Source organism: Ambystoma mexicanum, chromosome 8 (genome assembly GCF_040938575.1).
Source record: "Ambystoma mexicanum isolate Mex_15411 chromosome 8, UKY_AmexF1_1, whole genome shotgun sequence".
In the NCBI taxonomy this organism is placed as follows: domain Eukaryota; kingdom Metazoa; phylum Chordata; class Amphibia; order Caudata; family Ambystomatidae; genus Ambystoma; species Ambystoma mexicanum.
In genome coordinates, this window is record NC_090929.1 from 700,255,111 (window position 1) to 700,281,922 (window position 26,812).

General features: G+C 43.6%; 1 long non-coding RNA gene across 1 annotated transcript in view; it reads right to left on the reverse strand.

The window, feature by feature from the left end:
• The window catches only part of LOC138473653 (uncharacterized), a 364,156-nt gene that overhangs the window by 25,149 nt on the left and 312,195 nt on the right, over positions 1-26,812 (reverse strand). The window contains exon 2 of the long non-coding RNA XR_011268829.1: positions 896-1,011. This is a non-coding gene — a long non-coding RNA (uncharacterized lncRNA). The remainder of the gene's footprint in view (positions 1-895; positions 1,012-26,812) is intronic.

The window sequence follows — 26,812 nt, forward strand, 5'->3', positions numbered from 1 at the left end:
GGAAAGGGAGAGGAGAACCGGGAAGTGGGAGGGGAGGGGAGAGCAGGCACGACAACGCGCTCTGAGCGCAGATGTAATCTCACGATTTCTTTTAAAAGGAGCACACAAAGTTGTTGAGTTATTCCTGAATCATACCAGCTGGAAACTCCCCTGTGATGACAGTGGAAAATCTTCAAAACCTATACATTTGAACATTGGACAGCCTGTATGATCTATGACATTTTATTGAATACATATCCAGAAAGATCACCAAGCCCAGTGACGAGATCATATAATGAAAATATGTGCTAGGATATCAGCTCTGGGATTTACCACATGTGACCTGGTGCAGATAGTTCATGGACCACCAGAATATATCAGTGGCAAAAAACATTGTAATTCATTTGCGATATGTTGGGTTTTTTAGCTGAAGCTCATGAACTTACTTTACTTGCAGGCATTTTACCTAAAATGGCTGCCATGTAAGATGTGCTACAATATCACTGCCTAGTTAAGGCAGGAGATCTGCTTAATTTCAAATGCATGTGACTGCATAGCATTCGCTGTGCACGTGCACTGCATATAGTATGGCATTCCATTTGCATACACCTGAGTCGCATGTAACATTTGGTACCACTGTCACATAGTCTCTACAATATGCATGCAAACTGAATGGAAAGTATAGCAGACTCCTCAACTGTAGACAATTGTCCAAGGGATTCACGCATTGTTAATTCCTGCTACATTGCAGCTCCCCATTGCATGCAGATGAGTCTCATTAAAACAATCAGGTTCAGCGGTCACATAGTGCCAATCATCTTTAATACATTCCTTGCCTCTCCTGCATCCTCGCTTAGGCTTCCAACTTCTTTGCACTAAACCTCTCTGCTTTCAAGAGACTGCCTAAAATACATACCTGCTGCATGCATTGCGCTGCTCCTCTCTCATGTCTTTTCAGAATGTGATCGGCTGAAAGGCCATTCATCCTACAGTGCTTTAATGCCATTACTTTTGGCACTAGGCTAGACAAATCTAAGACAAGAAAACATAACATTACATAGCATAGCATGCACAAGGCCTGCTTGTTGCAGAAGAATACTTCAAAGGTGTATGAGATACACTCAGCGTTCTACTTTCTGAAACTGGGTCAGTTATAAAATATTTGTGCAAGTTTAATGGATGGTTTGTTAAACAACCCTGCTGCGAGTTAATGGTCACGATAAACGGGCCTTCATGTAGAAAAAGAACAGAAATAAAACTGCATGTCCATTTACAATTGCAAATTCATAAAAACAATGTTTTGCTTATAACTTCCCAACCCCTAAATTGTTCAAAAAAGCAACGACAGAGAGGCTGGTTTTGAGCCTATGGATTTCCTTGATAAAGTTGATCTTGAGGAATAGCTGTATGTCTGCGTATTGGTGGATGTGGATGTTGTGTGTGGCCAGGAGGGCTCCCAGGGGCTCCATATATAGATTGAAGATCACTGGGGAGAGGTTGGAACACTGCGGGACTCCACAGGTGACGGGTAGCATTGGCGATCTAGAGGAGTCCATCTGAATCTTAGTGTGATGCAAGTGCACAAGATACTAGGGTTGGTTCCTCACAACTGCCTATGTGGTTGTTGAAGGCATAATTTTTACTTATTACACAAGTGTTAAAAAGGTTCATGAACATTGTGAAAAATAGAACCCAAGAATGGCCGAGACTGTTAATTCTCTATTTTTTAAGAAGTTTTTAAAATATTCACGAATACACATTAAAAAAAAGTTTATATATAAAAGTTTTCAATTGTTTAATTTAGATACTACATATAAAAGCAAAACATAACATTAATGTGGGGGCAGTGAACTATCTCTCCACCACTAACATAGATCAATACTTACAAAAATAAGAAAAAAATGAGAAAAACATAAGCAACAGAAATTACATACATACTTTGTAACAAATGCAATGGTGAAATGCCACTGAACCTGTGTCCAAAATGTCATACATATAATTCTGAAATGTTTAATGTGTTAATTTCTCCCAAAGCCACTAATATACTTTCAAAATGTGCTAATTATGGTACTTATTTCAACTTCATGGAAAGATTGAATCTTTTTGCAGGCCTAACATAGGTTCACAACATACCTCAAACATTTAGAGGTATACCAGATTGACCTTACAGACTTGCCAGGTCCAAAAGTCAATGTTTCAATGTGCAGCACCAAAGCATATGATTAGGACATTTTATTGGTCTTACACAATTAACATGCTATTTCGCATTGCCCCTGAGAAAATTATTATTCATGTTTATCATTGCTCCTAGAAAATAACCATTGAAGTTTATCATTCCCTCTCAGAAAATTATCCTATGCCATTTTTACATTGTCCCAAACATTGTCATGTACATTTGAAAAGCCGCACTAATGCAATATATGAATGTTTACGTTTTTTCAGGTGTGGTAAATACTGATAATTTTCATAGTTAGATCTGCTCTTTTATATACCCAAACACTCTCAGTAAAAGATGAAGGGAGTAATTCTATAGGCACATTAAGCATTTGATTTATTGTTTTCTTTGTTATTTTTTATGCACCTATACACAAGTGGTTCAAGGCACAACCAGGCAAGGGAGTGGAACAAAGGGAGGACAAGACAAACAATCTTACTAGGCCTAGTGACATGTAGATTGTGCAAGTGCGTAACACGTAGTGCAGGGTAGAGGGTACAGGGATAAGTGCACCCAGAGCAGAAGGGCCTTAAGTTAAGTGCAAGGACGGCCGGCACTACAAGGGGCAATCCCAGCCCAGTAGTGAAAGGTTAGCCAGGTGGCAGTGCAAGGTGGGCTAGGTGACATGTGCAGGGGGACTTGTCAGGAGGGCTGGTGTCCTGTACAACTTAGGGGACACCGAGCAGCAAGTCAGTTGACAGAGGAGGAGCAATGGAATGTTAGCGGGCTAAGAGTAGAGTTCAGCAGATTGAGAAAGAGGCTGTTGCAGCAGTCCAGCATAGAGAGAACCAGGGCTCTGGAGACAGTGAGCATCTGGGGGAAGGTGAGAAAAGGGAGAATACCGCTGATGAGGTGCAGCCGGAAATGGGCCTTCCTGGCAAGGTCTGTGATATGTGGAGAGAAGGAGAGAGTGGAATCGAAGATGACAGCAAGACTTTTTGCCTCACAAGAGGGCAAGGGGAGAGGAAGTGAGAAAGAAGAGGAGGCAAGGAAGGTCTTGAGGAGCTTCCAGAACATAAAGAGATCCAGCTGAAGGCAGAGAGATGCAGGGAGGCCATTCTAGAGAGAGAATTAAAAGTTGACGAGCAGAGGGCTCTAGGTGGAAAGTACTTAGGAAGGGAACTTTGAATTTAGTGAGGGCCAATGCCCCAGAAAGCCCAATGGACGATGCAGAGGTTCTTAAACTCGATCCTTGTGGCCACCGGGAGCAATTGGAGGGATTTCAGGGCCAGAGAGATGCAGTCCCTGGGCTTCAGGTCAAGGATAAGTCTCATAAGTCTTGAGGTCCTGTTCTGGATGAGATGAAGAGGGCAAAGAGTAGAGCTAGGCAGATTGAGAAAGAGGCTGTTGCAGTAGTCCAGCCTAGAGAGAACCAGGGCTCTGGAGACAGTGAACATCTGGGGGAAGGTGAGAAAAGGGAGATTACATCTGAGGAGGTGAAGTTGGAAATGGGCCTTCCTGGCAAGTTTCATGATGTGTGGAGAGAAGAAGAGAGTGGAGTCAATGATGAATGCAAGGGTTTTTTGCCTCACAAGAAGGGGAGGGCAGAGGGAGCGAGAAAGAAGAGGAGAGAAGGAAGGTCTTGAGGAGCTTTCGAAACATAAGGAGATCCGGCTCAAGGCGGAGAGAAGCAGGGAGGCCATTCTAGAGGGATGCACCTGCAGAGGAGAGAGATCTACCCCCATTCTCTGCTTGGAGAAGCGACTCACCCGCAGAAAATTATAGGTAGACGAGCAGAAGGCTTGAGGAGATAGGTACTTAGGAAGAGATCTTTGAATGTAGTGAGGTCCATGGCCCCAGAAAGACTTGTGGACGATGCAGATGCTCTTAAACTTGATCCCTGCAGCCACTGTGAGTCAGTGGAGAGATTTCAGGGCCAGAGAGATGCAGTTCCTGGGCTTGAGGCCAAGGATAAGTAATGTGGTCCAGTTCTGGATGAGTTGAAGAACGCGAAGAGTAGAGTTAGGAAGATTCAGAAAGGGGCTGTTGCAGTAGTCCAGCCTAGAGAGAACCAGGGTTCTGGAGACAGTGAGCTTCTGGGCAGAAGGTGAGAAAAGGGAGAATACCTCTGTGGAGATGCAGCTGGAAATGGGCCTTCCTGGCAAGGTCTGTGATGTGTGGAGAGAAGGAGAGAGAGGATTTGAAGATGACTGCAAGGTTTTTTACCTCACATGAGGGTGAGGGCCGAGGGCCCAAGGAGGGCGGCCAGAGTGAGAGAGGAAAAGTGGGAGCAGGGGTCCCATTGAGAATGATCTCAGTCTTACTGGTCTTAAGGCAGAGATCACCATGCCTGAATAGCAGATAGACAGTCAAGGATGAGTGAGGAGGAGGAGGAGGAGACTAAGGGTAGTCTGAAAGAGAGCTGTATGTTATCCACATAACACTGAAAGTTAGAGGAAAATGTAGAGATCAGGAAGGCTCCAGGGACCAGATAGACATTGAAGAGCCAGGGGAAGAGGATAGAGAGCTCTGGGGAACACCACATGTGGAGACAAAGTCAGTGGAGAGAAAGGACACAAGCTGAACCTGGGAAGGTCCGTCCAGGAGGAAGGAGGTCAGTCATGCCAGAGCCTGATCCAGGACGCCCAGGGTCTCGCGGATATGAGTTATCAGGTGCGGTGGATGAACGTACCAAATGCAGAGGAAAGGTTGTGGAGAATGAGGACAGAGGGAGAGCTAGAGTCAAGATAAGAGAGCAGCTCTTCACAGGTATTCAGGAGTGCAGTTTCCCTGCCTCTGGCTGCTCTGAATACAGACTAATGGTCATGGAGATATCCAACAGATTCAGTGTGGAGGGTTACCTGGGAGATAGTCAACTTCTCCAGGAGTTTGTTCAGGAAAAGGAGTGATAGAGATTGGGTGATAGTTTGCCGGAACGGAGAGGTCTGCAGAAGTCTTTTTTAGTAGGGCATGAGTGCTTGAGAAGAGAGGGGTAAGATCCAGTGGCAAAGGCGTGATTACATAAATCAGCCAATGCTGTAGCAAGAGAACCAATATTGTCCTTAATGGTTCTGGAGGAGCAGGGGGTCACCTGTTTGTATGGGACTCTCATAGACTGGACTTTTCTGAAAACATCATAAGGTGTTACAGGAGAGAAGGAGAAGAGGGGGCTAGCCAAGGAGGGCCTAACAGAAGTAGAGGGAGAGAGAGGAGAAGAGGAGAAGAGGAGCATAGTGCAGACAGGACGGCCTGGGTTTTAGTGGTGAAATGAGAAGCAAGAGCAAGACAGAGGGCCTGGGTAGGTGTAGATTTTGAAAGGTTCACTGTGTTGTTAGAGGCTGCATAGATGCAGGCTTGAATATGGACCCTCTTCGGGGGTGCTCTCGAAGCTCCACACTTCGTTCAGCTACTCTGCACTTGTCTTTCAGAGCAGCCAGATCAGAGTCATACCAAGAGTTGTACTTCGTGGCAGGCTTCCTGCGGATCCTCATGACAGGGGCAAGGATATCCACAGTGTTAGAGATGGACAGGTGAAGGTTGGAAAGGGCTGTGTCAGGATAGAAGTCAGCTGCTGGAGTAGGTGGGGGAGAGAAAGTGAAGGCAAAGGCATCCACTGACACTCGCTTCAAAGGTCGAATGACCGTGAAGGAAGGTGGCAATGCTGGGTGGGCCTTTGCCAAGGGGACAGGAAGTTTTAAGTGATAAGAAAGAAGAAAGTGGTCAGTCCAGGAGAGAGAAGTAGTGAGAGGATTAGAGAGGGGGATGTCTGAAGATCTGACATCCAAGTTGTGTCCGGCAGAGTGAGTCAGACCAGAGGGTAGAATGGAGAGGGAAAGAGTTGCATAGGTGGTGTAAAAGCCCAGAGGAGTCTGGGGAATCCAGGTGGATGTTGAGATCCCCCAAAGAGGAAAAGCTGGGAGGTAGAGGAAAGGAGAGAGGAAGTGAGATCAGCCCCTTCAGAGAGGAAGAGAGTGACATAACCAGGTGGCCTGTAGATGGTGGCAAATGTCAGCGAACGGCCAGGAGAGATAGAGATCCTCCAGCCCACCATTCAAAGGAGGAATAGGTCTAGATGGGGATGACGGAAGCAGGGATGCACTCAGGAGAGATCAGGGCCACTCCGCCCGCGGGCCTGTTGGGCCTGGGCTCGGAGAGAATTTTGTAGCCCTCTGGGAGGAGTGTGTCAAAACTTGCGACAGAGCTTGTTGATGCTAAACTGAAGGTGAGGTGCTGTGCAAATGGTACTGACTTATGAAAAGTACCACTGTCATGTGCTGCTAGATAACACCAACGTGGTTAACCCACCTGTTCGTGCCTAATCAGTGCAATTTAATTAAACAACATCAATCAGCATAGGCCATTAAATGAGCATTGGTGGTTTTTTAAATTTTAAAATAATTGTATGAAAGCCGTTCTTATAAATCAAGTGGAAGGCCCTTGATGTTATAAAACCTGGAACTGATTTAAAACTGCAATGCATCTACTACCTTTCAGAAGACTGCCTAAACACAGCAATGACAGCACAGAACACGTATGCGAAAGAAACCCTTGTCTGGTTCCGTTGCCGTGATCATCTGGGCAGCTGGTCACTGCCAATCGGGAGAAAAAGGCACTGCCTTTAGCATGCACAAAAGAATGCACTTGGTAGGGACACAGGCAAACAACACCTGCAGGATGAGCGCTCATCTTTGTGTGTCATCTCCTCCTTTTCAAGAGCTCCCATGCTACACGTTTTGAATTGCAGGTTGTGCTAAAACACCATCCACGAGACAAAACGAATAATGGTGCTTGCTCCATGAACTTAAATTACAATAAGGAGCAAGCAAATGATGTACTAATGAACGCTTCCTAATTCAAAGTCGTTGTAACAAAATAGGACCTTAAACCTCAGAGCCACACTGCTACTCCAGTGATGGCTGGTGTCTTGGTCTGGAAGGCTTTGCCTCACCACCCAATTAAAAGCCTGCTAGGACCTTCCGAGTTCACACATATTGCAATGTAATTAGCACTCGGGAGATTTAATTGGTACAGCATGTACTTTCTCCACTTTGCAATCCCCACTAATCCCCTCTCATTGCCACACACCGCACACCCGCTACCCCGCCACACTACTCCCTTACCCCATATACATATGCATGTATATGTTTTTGGTCACATCTACCAAAAGTGGTCAACCAAACAGCAGACTTTCAAAAGATTTAAAAACGGCGAACTGAGTTTTAGTGATCTCCATGCTGCATTTTCCCTTCAATCGATTGCTTCTGTGGTTTTTGATTCTCTGGCAGCCTTTCCCAGGCCTCCGCCTAGTCTTTCCAGAAGCTTGATTCATGTGCACATAGCTGTTACCCGTAGCAACAGCATCCCAGTCAGCCGCCTCCATGTCCCTCGAATTGCTCAGCAACGTGCTGAGCTGACATATCAAGCTGCTGTGTGTCCAATGACGCACCACGATTAATAGTGTCCTTCTCATTATTTAACATTCAAGAACAACAGTGATGACGTTCCTCACACGCTGCATCGACCTCTGTATGTCATCACTTGGTAAATGAATTTCCCATTAAGAATGTACATTTGCTTTTTTTTTTCCTACTAGCAGTTTTCATGTGAAGAGAACAATGGAAACTGTAGTATAATTCAGTGTGATTACATGAAAATGATGGAAAAAGAATCTGTTCACTCCTCTTTTATCCCTGAAGGAGGTTCGTTTACAGATATTCACTCACACTGTCTTGGAGATACTTTCACCCACAGACAGATTGCATGTTCTTTCAGGCATACTTTCTATCCCACTCTTTCTCAGAGATATTCACTCACATAAACTGTCTCACAGAGATACTGATTCAAAGGCCCTCGCAGAGACACTCTCTTACGGTCACTCAGTGGCAGAGAGTAGAGAATGTTATGTATGGAACGCTGGGGCACGCAAACAAATCTCCTTGTTTTATTACGGAGCCTGGTTCGCGTGACCCAGTGAACCATTGGAGGAGTTGAGGTGTAGATGGGCACGGCGGGCCCCTTTTGAGAATAAACTTACCTGTTCCTCGATCCATCCTGCTTTCGGCTCTTCTTACATTGGCGACGAGGACGAGGGGGCCCGCCACGGCACACAGACGGTCCTCGGCCCGCGGCGAGCGAGAAGTAAACTCGCTGTCGCTGTAAGAGGCCGTCCGCAGCGCCACCCCTGCCCCTCCCTGCCCACAGGGCCTCGCCAGCGCAGAAGTCTGGAGGCCCAGGGCTGGGTGGAGCGGCAGCGCTGGTGAAGCCGCCGGACCCGCATCCGGGACCACGCAGGGCCGTTTGATCAGCTGCACCCCCCTTGCAGTACACATATAGGTGAGGAGGAAGGGAGGCAAGGGCGGATGCAGGCTAGCTGACAGCTCTGGAGCCCAAGAGGAATACGCCCTCAGGACGAAGGGGAAACAAGTCCAACCTGCCCCAGAGAGAAAAAAAAAGGGATTTGAAGCCATGGAGCTTTATGTGAAACTTTCACAGCACATGAACGTGGAAGCTGCTCACAGCTGGGAAGTGCACACAGAGACAGTGTTGCAATTAAGTATCAGAAAGCCGTGGTGAAGGCATTTAGAGACAATTACATAATACTTTTGTGGGACAGACAAGCAAGGTTGTCCGGCTAGGTGGAGGAAGTGACAACCCATATTCATCATGGCTGCAGCTAGCATGGCCCCGCCCCCCCTTTCCTATCTGAGCCGGGAGCACCACCAATAAGGTGCGACAGGTGGAAGAAGATTTTTGATACCTACCTGGTAGCAATTGGGGGGCGACAAATTTGCGGCAGGAAGGAAAGAAGCGATTCTTCTACACAACCTGGGCACTGAGGGTCGTAGTGTCTATGATGGGTTGCCTCAGCCCCCACTAGAGGGGCAAGGTGATATGGATCAATACGTTATAGCTGAAAGAAAACTGGAAATCCACTTTGAGGCAAAGAAAAACACTACATTTGAAAGGCACAAATTCTTTCAAAGAATTCAGGACCCACAGGAGCCAGTAGAAAACTTTGTGGCAGCGCTAAGATCCTTAAGTCACACATGTGAATTCGGAGTGCTGACCGACTCATTGATACGGGATCAAGTAGTGCGTTGCACAAGCAGCATGAAAATACAAGAGATGTTGTTAACCAAAGATGTGACTTTAGAAGTGGCAATTGAGATTGCAAGAGGAATGGAACAGACACACAAATACATGTCCACGATGAAAAGTGAAAAAACAGAGGGTGAAGTAGCAGCTGTGAGAGCATTCAAGAAAATGAATTTGAGCAGGGAAGTCAAATGCTACAAATGTGGCAGCAATCGCCATATCTCTACGAGCACGTTTTGTCCTGCAAAGAACATTTTCTGCTTGAAGTGCAAGAAAAAAGGACATTTCGCCAGAGTGTGTAGGGAATCAGGGCAAGTGCAGTGCATAGGGTCTAGTGCAAGAATCTCGGAGCAAGAAGAAAATGCGGATGTTGCTCAGTTGACTCAGACCAAACACGTGCTGGAAGTATCAGAAGTATCGGGCAAGCGGAGTGCTCTGACCGATGTGTTTATGATGAACGGAAGAGTGGTGGCATTAAAAGTGGATAGTTGCTCTGCATGGACGCTGATCTCGAGGAAAACATATGAAGTCTGTTTGCAAAGGAAGGTAGAGAATTTGAAGGAGCACGGGATAGAACCATGTGCCTATGGAAATGTGAAGATAGGCGTGTTAGGCAAGTTCCAAGCAATGATTAAGTATAAGGGAAGAAGTTGTGATTCAGATGTATTTGTCACACAGGAAGGCTCGTCTTTGTTAGGCTGGGAGGAACAGCGCAAGCTTGGAATCAGGATACAAGCAAGTCCCGAAGATCCAGTTTCTGCAGCTGAGGTTCATGACAAATGGGAGGAGGAGTTCCCGGCAGTTTTTAAAGGAGAATTGGGAATGGTGAGAGACTTTGAACATGAGATTCGCTTAAAAGCAGGAGCAGTACCCAGGGTGCATAAGGTGAGGCCGATACCTCATAACCTAAGAGAGAGACTAAAGACTGAAATTGAGTCCTTATTGCAGAAAGGAATTATTGAAGAAAGTGAAAGTTCAGAATGGTTATCACCAGTCGTCGTGGCAGCCAAGGCAAATGGTGGTATAAGGCTTTGTGTTGATATGAGGGACATCAACAGGAACATTCTTGTGGACAGGCACCCTTTGCCGATAATAAGTGACAAGTTGTCAACTCTCGATAAGGCCAGAGTATTTTCTGTGATTGACCTGTCTCAGGCTTATCACCAGATACCCTTGAAGGAAGAGTGCCAGCATTTGACGGCGTTCATTACGGTTTTTGGAAATTTCAAGTATCGAAGGATGCCATTCGGACTTGCCTCGGCAGCGGCTGTACTTCAGAGAGTTATGGACAAAGTGATGGAGGGTGTGAGGAATGTTGTAGTGTTCCAAGATGACATGCTTGTGTTTGCAAACTCTAAGGCTGAACATGATGAAGTTCTGAGGCAAGTGTTGGGAAGGTTGTGGAAGCCGGAATGACTGTGAGAAGAGACAAGTGTAAGATTGCAGTGAGGAAGGTGGAGTATCTCGGACATGAGATTCATGAATTGGGTGTGAGACCAAAAAAATGTTTAGTGGAAGCTGTAGAAAAAGCCCCTGTACCGACAGATAAGGACCAAGTGAGGTATTTTTTAGGCCTTGCAGAATATTACCATCGTTTTGTGAAAGACTTTGCAATAGTGTCGGCCCCAATAAGAATGATACTTAAAAAGGGGTCGAGATTTGAGTGGTCTCCAGAATGTGGGAAGGCATTTGAAGGTATCAAAGAAGCAATCAGTAAAGACCCGTCTATTGGGAGGTTTAATCCCATGGATAAAACAGTTTTGATTGTAGATGCTAGCTTGAGGGGGTTGGGAGCCACATTGGTAGAATTGGATAAAGAGAATAAGGAGAGAGTTATTGCCTTTGCCTCATGAGCTTTGAGGGGGCGGAGTCCAAGTATTCAGTGATCGAGAGAGAGACTTTGGCCATGTTTTGGGCTGTGGTGCATTTTAAATTTTTCTTGTGGGGCAGGCGATTTGTAGTTCGCTCTGATCACAAGCCATTGATACAGTTGTTTGAGAGTGGAAGGTGGGCTTTGGGTTCACCAAGGATAAGCAGGTGGGGCTTGGGTATCAAGGGTATAATTTTGACCTGAGTTATCTGCCTGGGAAGAAGAATGTGGTAGCAGATTGTCTATCGAGGATGCCTTTAAGAGAAACTGAGATAGTGGAGGATGAGACAGCGGAAGAATCGGTGGTAGCTGAGGTGAATGAGGCAGTGGCTCAAGAAAAGTGGTTACAGGGAGAGGATTCTGATGAAGAACTCAAGTTGATCAAAGAATGGACTGTGAAGGGATGGCCCCACAAGAATAATTTGGATAAGAGTTTTAACATTTGGTGGGAAGTTAAGGAGGAGTTGAACATAAGTGATGGCAAATTGAGGAGAGGACGATGTGTGGTACCTCCGGTGGCGATCCGGCAGACTCTTTTGGAGTTGGCTCATGAGGGTCACCCAGGGGAAAGTGCGATGAAGAGAAAACTCAGACAGAATTTCTGGTGGCCGCGTATTGACAAAATGGCAGAAAGGTGGGTGAAGGATTGTATGGAGTGTCAATTGAGTGACAAAACAAAAGTGACGAGGGAAACACCGTTGAGTTTTAACACGGTGCCAGAGCAGCTGTGGTCTAAGGTTGCTGTGGACATTATGGGATTAGGAGATGGATTGAAATTTCTGTTTGTGTTTGTGGATTTCCACACAAAATGGGTAGAATGGGAAGCAGTAAGAGAGGTCACGGCTAGAGAGCTCATTGCATTTTTAGAGAAAATTTTCCTAAGAGAGGGGGTGCCCACTGAACTTGTGTCGGATAATGGAGTTCGGTTTGTCTCGGCGGCAATGAAAAATTTTCTCAGCAGTTATAGCATTAGACATGTTAGAACTGCGTTATATCACCCAAGGGCCAATGGCCTAGTGGAGAAAGTAAACCGTTTTTTGAAGGAAGGCTTGCAATTAGCCATGAGGGTAAGGCAGCCATGGAAGCAGATGTTAGAGATAATGACATGGAATTATCTCACTACCCCGCATTCAGTGACAAAGGTATCACCATTTGTTTCTCTTAAAGGAAGAGAACCAGGAACTAAATTGTGTCCAGGGTGGTTGGGAGTAGCAGGAGTAGTTCAAGTGGATCGAAAACAGATAATGAAATGTATCAGGGAGAGCCAGGAGAGGACCAAATTGTGTTTTGATGGCCGTGAGAAAGTGAAAGAGCGTAAGTGGAAAGTAGGAGAAATGATATACGTAAAGAATCCCAGACTGGTAAACAAATGTTTGGACAGCAAGTTCGTGGGTCCAAAAAGGATTTCTGCAGTAAGGAAGAGTGTGGTTATATTAGAAGGAGGAGAGGCATGGTCCAAAGGGAGGATTGCGAAAGCATATGGTGAGGATAGGAGAGTAGAAGAAAATGAGTCAAATAATGACAGCAAAAAGAAAAGAGATGAACAGAGTGGAAGTGTTCAAGGTGTTTGTGAGAGTGCCCAAGGCAAAGGTGCTCACGACAGTTCTGATGGAAGTGTTCATGAGGAGAGCGAGAATGTTGTTGGTAGAGATGTTAATGACAGTTCTGGTAGTTATCAGAGATCCAGGTCAAAACCAGTGTGGATGAAAGACTACGCATCGTATTGAAAGAGTGTGGTTCATCCGTGCTTAATTTGGAAATTTGTTAGTGCTGACAAAAGTTACTTATATCACCTTTATAAAATTCTTAGGAGTCAGAATGAGTTCAAATGTTTTAATGCAACTTTTCTCCATTATAAAATGTAAGCAGTATTGTAAATTTTAGCTTGGTTATGTTAATTCGATATGTTTCTTGTTTTTGTTAATTAGGGAGGTGTAGAGAATGTTATGTATGGAACGCTGGGGCACGCGAACAAATCTCCTTGTTTTATTACGGAGCCTGGTTCGAGTGACACAGTGAACCGTTGGAGGAGTTGAGGTGTAGATGGGCACGGCGGGCCCCTTTTGAGAATAATCGTACCTGTTCCTCGATCCATCCTGCTTCCGGCTCTTCTTACACAGAGCTTGGTGAAGGGCAGGGGTGAGCCACTCCCATACTCTCCCTGGTGCCCAGTGCACCCCCAGCCTCCAGCTGGCACCCTTTTATCTGAACCTTGCACTGCAATCTGCCTCGCTACTGCGCCCACTCATTCTCCCGAGGATAGCTCAGGAGCAACGTGCTTGCCTTGGAAACAAGACGACACGGAGCAATACAGGTTCGATACGTGGGTCCACGCTTAGAAACTTCTGGATATTAAGCGACTTAAAAATAACTGATCATATCATATCATTCATCGACACTCTTCCACAGGCGCTCTTTCTCTTATAAACAATCTCTCCCAAACAATTCCACACAACCTTAGCTTCTAAGAAATGTATTCTCTCACAAGCATGCTCTTAAAGCACTCAAGTGCTTCACAGGCTCTTGCCCACAGATTCTTTTGTTCTGTATACCATACTCATTCATTTATTCATTTTGTCATTTGTTGTAGTGCCTTTCACCATTACTTTGGTCCCAACACGGTTTTGGTTGAAAGCCCTTGGAGGGATTGGAGTCCACACATTTGTGAGAGTTTGGGAGGTGCTATTATGTGTGTGTACTTTTCACCCATTAAAGTTATGCAGGGAGGCCGCGACCCTATAGTCACCCATGTCTGAATGGCATGTGGATGGGCGCAGCAGAGGTATACTATGAACTAAAGAGGCGTGGATTGTGTTTAAGGAGATAGTTAAGTGGGGATCTACAGTTCGAATTTCTGTTGCTAAATGTAGCTTCACTCTTATGGCAGAGGTGATGTGCAATAGTGTTTGTGTTATATGTGAGTGCAGAGTGTGTGGTAGGGAGCAAACGCCTTCCACTAAGTTGCGAAGGTGCGGTTTGCGAGAGGAAAAAAGGGTTAGCTGAACAAACAACAATGTCTACTTCCTGGGTTCCATCTATGTAGATGGAGCAGTGGTACTTTTCAGAGGCGATTTAAGTGCTTGATGAATGCACAATATCCTAATTAGGCTAAATGCAAGATATGGCTGACTAACGCAAGTGGGCTAACAGCAAGCTAAGGCGACCTTACACAATTAGGCTAAATAAAAGAATATAGCTACCTTATTCAATTAGGCTAAATGTTAAATATGGCTGACTAATCCACTTAGGCTAAATGTCTGGAGGTATATGATATTAGGTAGTAAGAGTGGTGGGATTTTACAGGAGTAGAGCAATGGTTGTACTCCCCGCCCACACCACACTTCACTTATCCATCACTGTAGGTTCTCTGCATCAGGCGTCCTAGGCAAACACATAGTGGAACTGCTCAGACGGATCTCGGTGCACTACTTTTATCAAGTAGTAACATCCAACTTTGTTCTCAAAGTGCCGCTCAGTGATATTTCATAGAAGTCTTCTGAACACGTTTTCCTCCAAACTATGCGAACCAGCATGGCTCCTTGTTATACCAACATTTGTATGGATTGTCTTGAACATCATAAGATTTTATCAAGCAGTTTGCTACGGCACATTTGCCCTTCTACAAAAGAAACATTGACGATATCTTTGGTGTCTGGACAGGATCTGAATCTCAACTTCTTGATTAAAATTGAAAATTGATGAAGATTACATTCACTTTCTGGACACACATGTTCGACACTGTGGAAATGCCTTGTCCATTTCCTTATTGTCTAAATACACTGACCGAAACAGTTTGCTACATGGTCAAAGTTTTCATCCTATCAGCAATATCAGAGGGCTGCCTTACAACCAACTGGTTAGGCTGAATTGATTATCTTTGACCCAATTGAATATAAAGCAAAGTGTGCGATGATGTTGGAACGATTTCATGCAAGACAATACAATGATAGTGTGTGTTCGAAAAGGCAAAGCAGAAAATCTTGTTGCTACTGCGTAATTACCTTTTGCAGGACCACCCCAAAGATCAGACTGTTGGTTTAGCATATGTACATACATATTCCAGACAAAGCATTAGTGTGAGGAAAAGTATTTGAATATTTTCCAACATGACACTGTTACAGGCAATTTGTTTCCCAGGTTACCTGTGTTTGTGTACAGGTACCATGGTTCCATAAGAAATCAACTAGTCCATGCTGAATGTGGTACATTGGTGAAAGGCTCACCTGCTGAAATTGGTACATTACCATGCTACTCTTGCCAACACTGTCACAATCTGATAACAGGACCCTCTGTCACACATCCCTACAATGGTAAAGAGGTATTTCTTAAATGTTTTTCAACGTGTGACTAATTTAATGTGATTTATGCATTGAATTTCCCTTGTGAACATTATTATGTTGGCCTTACTACCCGCCAAGCAAGGGTACACTGGACCGAACACAAATCACAAGTATGGACACAGAATTCAAGATCACCATTTGTGATGCAATTTATGGAACAATGCCACACCATTGCAAAGTTGAAATTTGTGATTTTACAGCAAGTTACCCTACCAAGGAGAGGAGGCAACATGGGACACCTTTTGCATCGAAGGGAGATCTTCTGGATTAATGCTCTTTCAATGAATGTTGACTTTGAATTAAACTGTTTGATCTAAAGTAGCCAAACTCATCTGGTTTGTATGCATTAATCATTAGTTGATATTGCACTGATGATGTGGTACTCGTGAATCATGTTCTCTTTTCAAACAGATATGTTGCAATGATTTTGTTTTTCCCTAGTTATGAGATCATGTGCTGGTCTGACATCTATCCTCTCGGTATTTTGGTGGACCAATTGCACTCGCCTTTAGCTTCAGTTTTGTGTGAGTGTAGTATGGAGAATGTGGAACCAGTTTGAACAGGGTAGGTCTGTGCAACTTATTTGAGATATCATCATGTTGGTGTCTATTTTAGAGCAATTACAATATCAACGTCCAGGATATCACGTGCCTCACCTGGGTGGTACATGTGTATATGGGACAGTTCAACCTTTCAGTATGATGGTCACTGGACTGGTTCCTTTGCAGTTGTTGTCACCCCTTCTATTACATGTTATTTCCCATTTAGCAATTCCTGCATATCTGTATTCACTATTGGAGCTGAATCATTTCAAGATGGCCATGGCTTTGGTGCAATGCATACAATGGAGAGGGACATTTCCGCTGCCTTCTTGTGTATCATGTGGGGCGCCTGCAGGGCTCAAGTCGAGGGTACACCCGGGGGGGACTGAGTCCACCCACTTTTTTCAGAGGGGGGACCCAGTCCCTCCCAGCAAAAATGAGAAACATTGAATGTCCTCTTTGAATTTATTAAATAAAGCCAACCTCGGGGATCGACCTGCAGTCGTCATGTTTGTATCCGGACACTTCACCACTGCACTATATAATCTGATGAAAAATAACTAAAAACGAAATGTCCCATTTCGGTACTACAAGTCCCAGGGAAAACATTTGTATTGGTTCTTGGAGTTTAAAACATGCACATCTTTTAACGTTTTCAAAAACACTATTAGAAGAAAATATCCTCTCTTGGTTTTGTGTGTGTGTTGATTTTATGAAAGGCAAATTCGTCCTGTGCAATTTGGGTGGTTATGCAAAGCCATATTAGTGAAATGTGCATATTTCACCTTGATATGCTAATTTCTGGCAATGTCACATACCATTGCATGTGTTAATCAGTCCCCCCACTTAAATTTTTAGGACTTGACCCCTGGGCGCCTGTCTCTATTTTTGGAGGTGGGTGCCCAATGCAAACTCTTTCAGGTGGCTGCGTCATCATGGGGAAGTTACCATCTTTGTAAATGTGTGGTTTCTCTTTCTAATACTGTATATTCCCTGCATTCAAAGTGATGCCTACAATGCGTAGTGGTCTTTTTGCAGCTGAGGTGCAGAACAAGGGTATATACACCAGGTGGAGCAGAAGGTACTCCACTTTCTTTGATTCCGCTTGGGGTTACTTTGGAGAGAATGGTTTTCCTTGTAGTTCATAGGCTCCTAACTATGCACTTCCTTTGTGTTTTGTCGACAGGGTTTATCGAGGATTGGCTGTCTTTGGTTTAATTGCAAAACAAGGGCATGTACGCCTCATAGAGTGGAAGGTACTTAATGTTCCCTAGTTCCGTGTGATCACTTTGGTGCTAGTGGTATTCTCTATTGGCAATACTGGTTTTCACAACGCACTCTGTTTGTACTTTATTACCAGGTTTCACCACTCTCAGCGTCACCTCTTGGGTATTGAGAAATATAATTGCCTCCGGGCAACAACACCAACCTGAAGGGCTTATCACTTGCCATTGCAGCAAAGTTTATTTCTGTTGATCAGGTCAGGAAAAATTTTACATGCAGGAGGTCTATGTTTGTATAATATTTATGCTATTTTGACATCAGCATTTGTGTCTGAACAAGTTACTATTCTCCATCTTTCTTTCTTCAGGAAATTCAATGAGGGTTGTAACCCTGATGAAGGGATTACGATCCTGAAACGTGTAGGGTTTTGATTGCCCTCTTTTGAATTAACTTTATTGTCTAAACATGTGTTAACACATTTCATATTACGCTTCAACAGCTGCTTGATTTGTTCATGGATCTTTCTTTTTATTTTTTTGTAAAGTTGAAATTGAGTGTATAGTCTACATGGACGCACTTTGCTACATTGTGGTTACATTCTGGACATCAGCTATTAAGTAAAGTTGGTTATGTTCTTTATGTGCTCATTGATTGTTATCATGATTATCTTTTGTTAGGTGTTGGTTGAACATGTTTCATTACATTTTGGAACCTTTTTTGGTCCACGATTATTCAGTGTGTGGTTAGGTTCTAGGTCATGTTCTTTACCTAGAAACATTTTGGATGTTGTAGCTGGGGGTAGACCTTTTCCAACATCACCCCTGGCTTTACTCTTCTTAAATGTCTACATAATTTAGTGACAGAAAAGAAAAATGTCTCTGTGCAGTCCCAATTTCTTTTGTTTAATCACAGGAGCAAGCATGGGATTTCATTGCAGCAGTCTGCACGTTTGGCATAGGCATTCATTCTTTCAGTGGTTGTACTGAGTGGTAACCGCCCACCACCTTAATTGAAAGGGCCATTAGTTATGAAACCACAATTGACCGAGGGACCTTCCTTAGTTCTGCATGCTCATCTAATGGTGCTAAGTCCATATCAATATAATGATAACTTGATTCAGGAAAATCATTAATATACATAAAGAAACAAGAAACATGAAATACAGTCCAAATAATGATTCAGTTATTTAATGTGATCAATATAACGTGAGACGAGGAAATAGACTTAACAGAGTCAATCCATTTTTTAAAAAATGTATTTGTTTATTCTAATTTGTTAGGCGCTTATAGAATTAGCAAAACTGTTTCAAAGCGCCCACAGGATATCAGAGTGGGGAAAGGGGAAGGGAGACAATAAGGTAGAGATTTTGGTCTGTTGTCTGTCATCAGCGCAAAGTTTATGGAAACAAAAAAAATAGAAACAAAAAACAAAACTTCAAGTAGTCAATAATAATTAATCACAAAACATGTAATCAAACAGAATTATCCATGTGTGACAATTAAGCTCAAGCAGACCTGTACTCTCCTTTATCACAAACCTGAATCTTCGATGTTGAAAAGTTCAGAGAGGTGACTATATTCACGTGGACAAACAAATATGCATGTGGAACAAATGAACATTCCAAAATACATGAGTCAAGATAATACAGAGAATAAAAGATACCTGTTGCACTCGAGATGATTCTTTAAAAGATCGACTTAAAGGTCACGATCTGGACTCAGCTCTACTCACAGACAAGCTGTAATCGTGTCATAAAGCAAATTGTCATAAAAAACGTGCACCAAAATAAATAACCAGCTCATCTCTAAAATATTCCCATGTACATGAAGCGGTACAGGTCAGAAGACATACCTAATAAGTGGGTCACCACAAGATCGGAATGTCCCAGATTGGTGATGGATCAAGTGTGCTAACTTGCAAACACACTGCAATTATAAATACAACTTGGCACGCATTCACAATACCGCTGTGTTCTCACCATGCCCAATGTCATCACACAGAGCATGGCGACGTCACCACGCCCCGGAAGCACGGCCCAGATGTGCACAAAACAGTTGTGATAAATTCGTATAAAAATTATCCTTTAAGCCTATGAAGATATAAAGTGTAGTGCCATTATACTCAAAATGTCAAGGGGCAAAAAATCAACGGGCAAAAAAAGAGAGTTCTTGAGGTAGATATTGTAGGGTCGGCGGGGTGTTAGGGCCGGCCTAACTGGTGCTGGTGGGCCCAGCACCATGTTGGTGTGCTGGGGTCACATGGACTTACTTGTTTGCAGGGTAGGACCCTGTGAGGCTGTGGAGACACAGCCTGGGTGCCAAAGCACCTTGGATGCCGGCAGCATCCTGGATGATGGGTGCCTTGGCTGGACCCTGGCACCAAGCTGGTCTGTGGGGCCCAGATCAGCAGGGACCTGCAGGGCCATGATCACACCGAGTGGGCCTGCAGACCAGGGTCGCATGACTGTGAAGACACTGTGTAGGCCTGCAGACCCAGAATGAGATAAAGAGACACAAGATGTTCCATGGTTGGAGTCTGCAGCCATTCTGATGCACATCTTAAAAGGGCAAATCACGTGGGAGGGGCACATTACATTAAAAGGGCAATACACTTGGGAGGGTCACACATCACAGCAGACACACTACAGAAACTTAAAACAATGTTAGTCCAATCAAATCTATGACCGATAGGTGCTTAATTTTCAAATATGGATAATTACGTTTGATTGCATGTTTGTAATGCATTATTATTGACCACTTTAAGTTTAGTTTTTTTGTTTCTATTTTTCTTGTTTCCATACACTTTGCCCTGATGACAGACAACAGTCCGAAATGCATTGGCTCTGTTGAGCCGGAATCCTCAGCTCTCGTTATATTACTCGCATTAAATAACTGAATACATGTTTCTTTATGTATATTAATGATTTTCTAGAATCGACTTTGCTTTATATTGATTTGGTCATGTCACCATCCGGTGAGCACGCAACACCCTCTGGTCATTTGTGGTTTCAGATATTCAATGATGCCATTATGCCATGGACATATTTCGGTATTGCTCGCTGCATATTTAATTGACTACATCTAAAGTATATCACTTTAAGCAAGCTCGTGCCCACTAATCTCCTTTGTTGAACTGAAAGCACCTCTATGGTTAACACTTCCGGAAAACGTCTGAGCTGCCAACACGTCTTTTCTTTGGATGGGGTGCGCTTCCATATGGAGCACAAGGATTTGTGCTGAGAAAAGAAAAGTACAACTAAGATGGCCTCCATATCAATAGAAAAAGGTGATCTTGCAGGTGTCAGTCTTTCCTTTGCATTGACCGGTGGCAGACGACGACAGAGAAGGGCTCACAACAGAGGCGGTAGCAGGCTAGATACATTTTTTAAAATATTACTTTCTGGTAGAAAGAGGGCAGTGTGGGGAAAGGGACGTCATTTCACCGAAATACCAGGGGTAGTGGAAGTGACATCACTCGACCCTATTTGATCCCACCCCAAAGTGACATCACAGTAAGCGATTGAACACAATCTTTCAACTCTTGGCAAAACAGGAAGTACCATCACATAGCATTATTCCTAAGTGCACTATGAAAAATATGGTTACAATATCACTGTAATGTGATGTACATTTCATACAAGAATGGATCACCATATGTATCGTTAATAACAGCGTGTATAGGCCCATATTACCAAATTACTGTGAATGCAAGCAGACGTCCAAGGCCAAATTATAATGATGTGTTATTATGTACCACTTATGCGCTTTATATAGAACAAATATACATGCAATATCACCCATCCTGTGTTGGTACTCAATCAACCTCGGAAGGATGACTGGCTGAGTTGGCCTTGTCGGGATTCGAACCTGCAACCTGCCAATCACACACACAACGCTGCAGCCAGCACTCAACTCACTGAGCTTTCTGTTCAGCTATAGTAAAATTAGCAATTACATGTCTGAATGTTCTCAAAGTCAGAAAGCAGATTACACACTGTAGTGGATACCATTAAACAGGTAACAGATTTAAACAGCAGACAAGTTCATCTGTAGATCTGTCCAAAGTTGGCCACATGTCAAGCCACATTCCAAGAAGGCATTCATTGTGGCACAATGAAATCAAGTGCCACTTTATGTGCTATGGTCAAACATTTCTACACTGTACACAAGTTTTTAGGCAAAAGGATTTTGTCAAGTGGCCGAGGACACCGAGAAGGAATGTCTTGTGATGATCATAACAGAGACAACAGCAGAAAAACACATGCTATAACTGGTTACCAGACATTTGGTCGAAAAAAATTGGTCGACTGGACAAATGGTCGAACCAATTTGGTCGAAAACCAAATGGTCGAATTTTTATTTTTTTTATTTTCACCCCTTTTTTTGGGGGGGGGGTCCCCCCCAACCCCCTTTTTCTTCTAAAAAAACCCTTTTTTCCCTAAACGAAAACCAAAAAAATACATATATAAATAAAAAAAAAATTCGACCATTTGGTTTTCGACCAAATTACGTCGACCATTTGTCTTTCGACCAATTTACAGTCGATCACTTGTCTGGACACCGCTATAACTGCAAAAAACATAGTCCCAAATGGATGCATATTCTAAGCTAAATGCTTTTTGGATGTTTTTGTCTGCATTGTAAATGTGAGGTCTTTAATAACAGACTAAATCATGAACTCACCTCTGAAATGTGCCTGAAATAAACCTATTATGAGTCTAGCAATTATTGTATAGAATTCCAGAAAGACAAATTATTTGTTATTCTTATTTTACGGCTTAAAGTGTTACATTTGTGGAACCCCCTGCTTTTTTAAGAGGCCTGGACAAGAAAGCCAGCCACTCCAGAAACAAAGAGCCACATGGTGCTGGCACCAGCCCAGGAGCCTCAAATTAAAAAAAAGTTTTTTTAGGGATAGCAAGGGAGACTACAGGGGTAGAAAGGGAGACCTCAGGGGTTGCGGTTGTGACCCCTGGCACCCCTAAATGACATGTAAATTAACAAGGGGGTCCTGGGACTCCCTCTGCCAGATATTAGTCCTGGTTACGAGAGACTTACCCAGAGTCTTTAGCTCACTACCTTTCACAGAGAAGAAATATCCCAAACATATCAATTTTTGTCCTGCCCTGGGGCAGTCCAGCACTGAAACGCTAGGCAATTCTCCTCTGAACAAGAGTACCAACAGAAACCCCAGACACGTGTTTCGGTCTGGTTGGACCTCATCAGTAGGGTGGATCTGTGCCTCTCTGAGAATAGTGAGCAAGGGGTCCACGTCTGGATTCCCCTAGTAACTTAGGGTGAGACCCAAAGTTACTTAGAAATGTAAATTAACAAGGGGGTCCTGGGAGTCCCTCTGCCAGACATTAGTCCTGGTTACGAGAGACTTACCCCGAGTTTTTAGCTCACTGACCCCTAAATGACATCCTTGCGAGGGATGCAGGCATAGATTTAGTGACTTCAGGGTTGGTGTGGACATGTTGGTGTGTGTGGGTGGTGCAGTTACCCGTCCTCTGGTCCTCATGAGGCCCCTGTCTCAAAGCATGTATATGTGTGAAAACATCCACGCCACCATACCCCATTCAATTTGGTCAACGCTGGTGCAGCCCTAGTTTAACTTTTTATTCTTGGACTTGTAGGCATGGGATTATAATGGGAAAATCAAGGAGTACAAGTCCCAGAATGCAAAGCTTAAACAAGGATGAATGTAGCATCTCTGCATTGGAATGATGCATGTTGGCATGTATGGTTGAACAGGTTGTTCCTTTTATTTTATTTTATTGTTTAAAGCATGGACCACTGTTTAAAGGATGAACCACTGTTCCAGAGCAGCAGAGCGTTGTACAGGGTGTGGGTATCTAGCGTATGGGCTGACATCTTTTAACAGAAGCACAGTACTGTGAGGAATGGGGCCTCATTACGACTTTGGAGGTAGCCATGGCGCTATTAGCGCCATGGTTGCCTCCAAAATCGTGTCCGGGTTCCCTGAATGGGGAATTACCGGGCCCTTCCGAGTTTGGAGGGTCCGGTAATTCCTCCTTCAGGGAAACCGGGGCTGGTACTTCCGCATTCGCATTTGAGCCCGCATAGGGCTCAATGGGAATGGGGAGGGAGCTAACAACGGGCCCGTCAATTACGGGCCCGTTGTTAGCTCCCTGGTTCCCTCGAGGCACCCGCTATGGACGTCTGGAAAAACCAGACATCCACAGCGGGTCCCGCGAGGGGACCTCGTAATAGTGCGGAGTGGGTTTAACGGCACCGGCACCATTACCGGCGCCTTTAAACCCATTCCGCATTTCTCATAATGAGGCCCATGGTCTGTGTGTCGGTCTGTACATCCATTGACAGTAGTGCAAGGTCATGTTTTGTTGAAAAAAACAAGTTTTGAGAGATTTACAAAATAGCAGAATTGTGGGGGTATTCCAAGCCAATTCCGGGATCGAGTCCCAAAGGGCGTGTGAGTGACAAAAGAAGGAATGTTTGCAGGCCCATTCAATGCGGGGAAGTTGCTTTTCGAGCTGGTTGGTCAATTTGTTTTGTGAGGTGCATGTGCCACCAGATATCTGGAGCTTAGCCTCAGGTACACTGGTGTGCTGCTCATGAATGCTGTTTAGATTATACATGCATTCTTGAAGAGTATCCTGGCATGGAGAGGAAGCCAATATAGTTCATGTAGGACAGGGGTGATTCAGTAAAATGTCCACGCACCTGTAATAAGATGATGTGCTGCCATGCGGTAGACTGCTTTCAGAGGAGCCAAGTGAGTGGCTAAGAGCCATATCAGGAGGGCATTTTACACAAAAATGTACAAGACCACAAGTGTCCTGCGGTGGAATGAAGGGTTTGATTTTGCGAAGGGTGGAGATTTGGAAACAGGCCATTTGGACCTTCTTTGCTATCTGTTTCTGGAAGGACAGGCTGTCGTCAATGGTGAAGCCTAATGATTTGTGCATCATCAAGCCACTGTTGGTCCATTTGCTGTTAAGTGGGAGGACCAATGATGACAAATTAAGTCGGGATAGGTTAATTTTGAGGACGACAAATGATGTACTTTGGGATTGTTACTCTCATGTACAACCGAGTACCGTCTGCATATTGATGGAAGACTATGTTTGAATCTTTCAAGATGGTTCCCAGATGATCCATGTAAAGGTTAAAACTGATTGGTGAGAGAATGGAGCCTTGGGTGCTACACAGGTGACTGGGAGTTTGTTAGAACACAACATGTTCATCTGGATTGGCTGGTGTCTGTCCAAGAGGTAGGAGGTAAACCAATTCAGGTAAGTTCCAGAGAAACCTTGTCATTGAGGAGGGACAGGAGGATGCAGTGGTTGTTGCTGTCAAATGCAAGAAGGACAAGAAGGCCTGAGTCACTCTTATCCACAATTTGGAGGGCATCATCTTCAACCTGTATGGTGGCTGTCTCTATACTACGCTTGGGATGGGACTCAGACTGTTAGCCATTGAGGAGGTGTAGTTGTTTTATTCTGGCGAGTAGTTGTGTACCGACTACTTTTTCCAAGATTTTGCCAATAAATGGCAGGTTTATAATGGACTGGTAGTTGGACACGTCATGTGGTTACAGAGTCGTTTTTTTTTAAAAGAGGTTGTATGAGAGTAGTGTTGAGAGTGTCTGGGAATGACCCTTCTGTGAGTGAGGCAAAGATGCTGAGCAGTGGTTTGAGTGCAGGGCCCATCAATTGTTTAATGATGGAGACAGGGATGATATCATCAGAGTAGGAAGTAGGTTTGAGGGAAGCAATTGTCTTTAGGAGGCCTGTAAGAGAGAATTCTGTCCAGAGGGGCAATGTGCATGCTGGAGAGCAGGAAGGGCTAATGCTCTGTGAGGTTGATTTTACGATTTTTTTTTCTTTCAATTTTTAATGAAAATGTTGATTCCGTCCATTTCTCCCTGAATTGCTGCCACCTTGGGGTCGGTGAGGGATTGGTACAATGCTTTACTACTTCAAAGAGGGCTTTGCTTCCATTAGAGTCTGCCACAATGGTGGCAGAGTGGAAAGGAGCATTGGCTTCAATAATCAGAAACCTACTTTGCCAGGTGAAAAACCAATGTGTATTCCGTTTTGTTTATGTACAGCTCTTTGGCGAAAGCTCTTTATATATCAATAAATACAAATACAAATTCCATAGGAATCTATTTTTTCATGAATATATCATGCAAGAGACACGCACAGTGGAGATCTTATCTTCACTGTGTGTCTCTCCACCTCATAATAACTTCTCTGAAAAGGGTGTTGTGTTGAATGGAAACAGAAAAGCAGTATGCCTCTCTTTTCTGCCACCATTTAACACACTGGCACAGTTAAAATTAGGCTGATAATAGAAAAGGGGACACAGGAAGCGTAAGAAGCCAGTCTAGGCCTCATTGCAGGAAAGGAGGTATCTTCACCACCGGTGGCAAGTGGCATTTACCTGCAGAGATACAATCCTTCCCATTAAAGAAAAAGAAAATCTATTGATGCTGGTGTTATAATAACTGCCAATGGTTGAATTACTACCAGAAGTAAATACATTTCTTATTCATGCATGGTGATCAAGGGAAAAATAGCTCAAAATGTTATTAAAATAGAAATACAGAATTAACAGTGTAGTATACTTGGTTTTGCATGTTTTATTGCAATGGTGCGATGTACAGTGGATATGACGAATTCCATGTTTTTTTGTATTTAAATTATTTATATATCACTTTTTTTGATTGATGTTCATGTAAAGTTTGGCCAGATATCTGAGCCTCAGGGTGACAATGAAAATGTTGTTACATATTGTTGCCTAGTATTAGCTCTTTATTTTTAGTACAGGTGCCACTTTATTATGAGCACTTTGCACTGATTATCATTTGAATTTTGTATATGTGATAGGATTTTTATCTTTACTTTTAAATTGTAAAATTGGTAGGAAATCACATGTTTTACAATGTTTATGTTTTTAATGGAGGATCTTTCCAGAATAAAGTGCTTATTGATTGATATATCCTTCTTATATGCATGTAATGTATCTCAGTTGAACACAAATCTAGTTTTTGTTTAGGAATGCAGAAAAGGGTAAACAAACTAGCGTGGATCATGCATTTCATTATTTGCCAGTTTAAATTCATTCCTTTGGTGCACATTATAGGTTTTGTTCGGGTCACCAACATCTGCTGAAACATATATCTTGAGAAACAGCAGAATCATCTCGATAGGGTGCTTTCATGAAGCAGACACTTTAGTGCAGTGTTGCCCAACGTATGCCTTTTACACAGTTAACATTACATGCAAACTCATCAGCATCATCAAATCATAAAATACATCTTAAAAAGTTCAAAGCTGCAATACAAAGTGACACTTTATGGGAGTTTAAAATACAATGCCAAAAATAATCTAAATCCCTGTTCATTTCACAGTTAATATTGTTTTAGGTTTTCAATACTGACATTACAATGCCTGGAAAGTCTCTCGGACCTGGGCACCTCAGATCTGGCCCCAACAACTTCTTTTGTTAGAAACAGGTTGAATCTTAATACTAAAAAATCAGCTCTAAAAAAATGAGAAGAATGCTTAAAAATGTAGGCCCGGCAAGATATTAAAACCGCTAATATCAAAAGTAAAGTG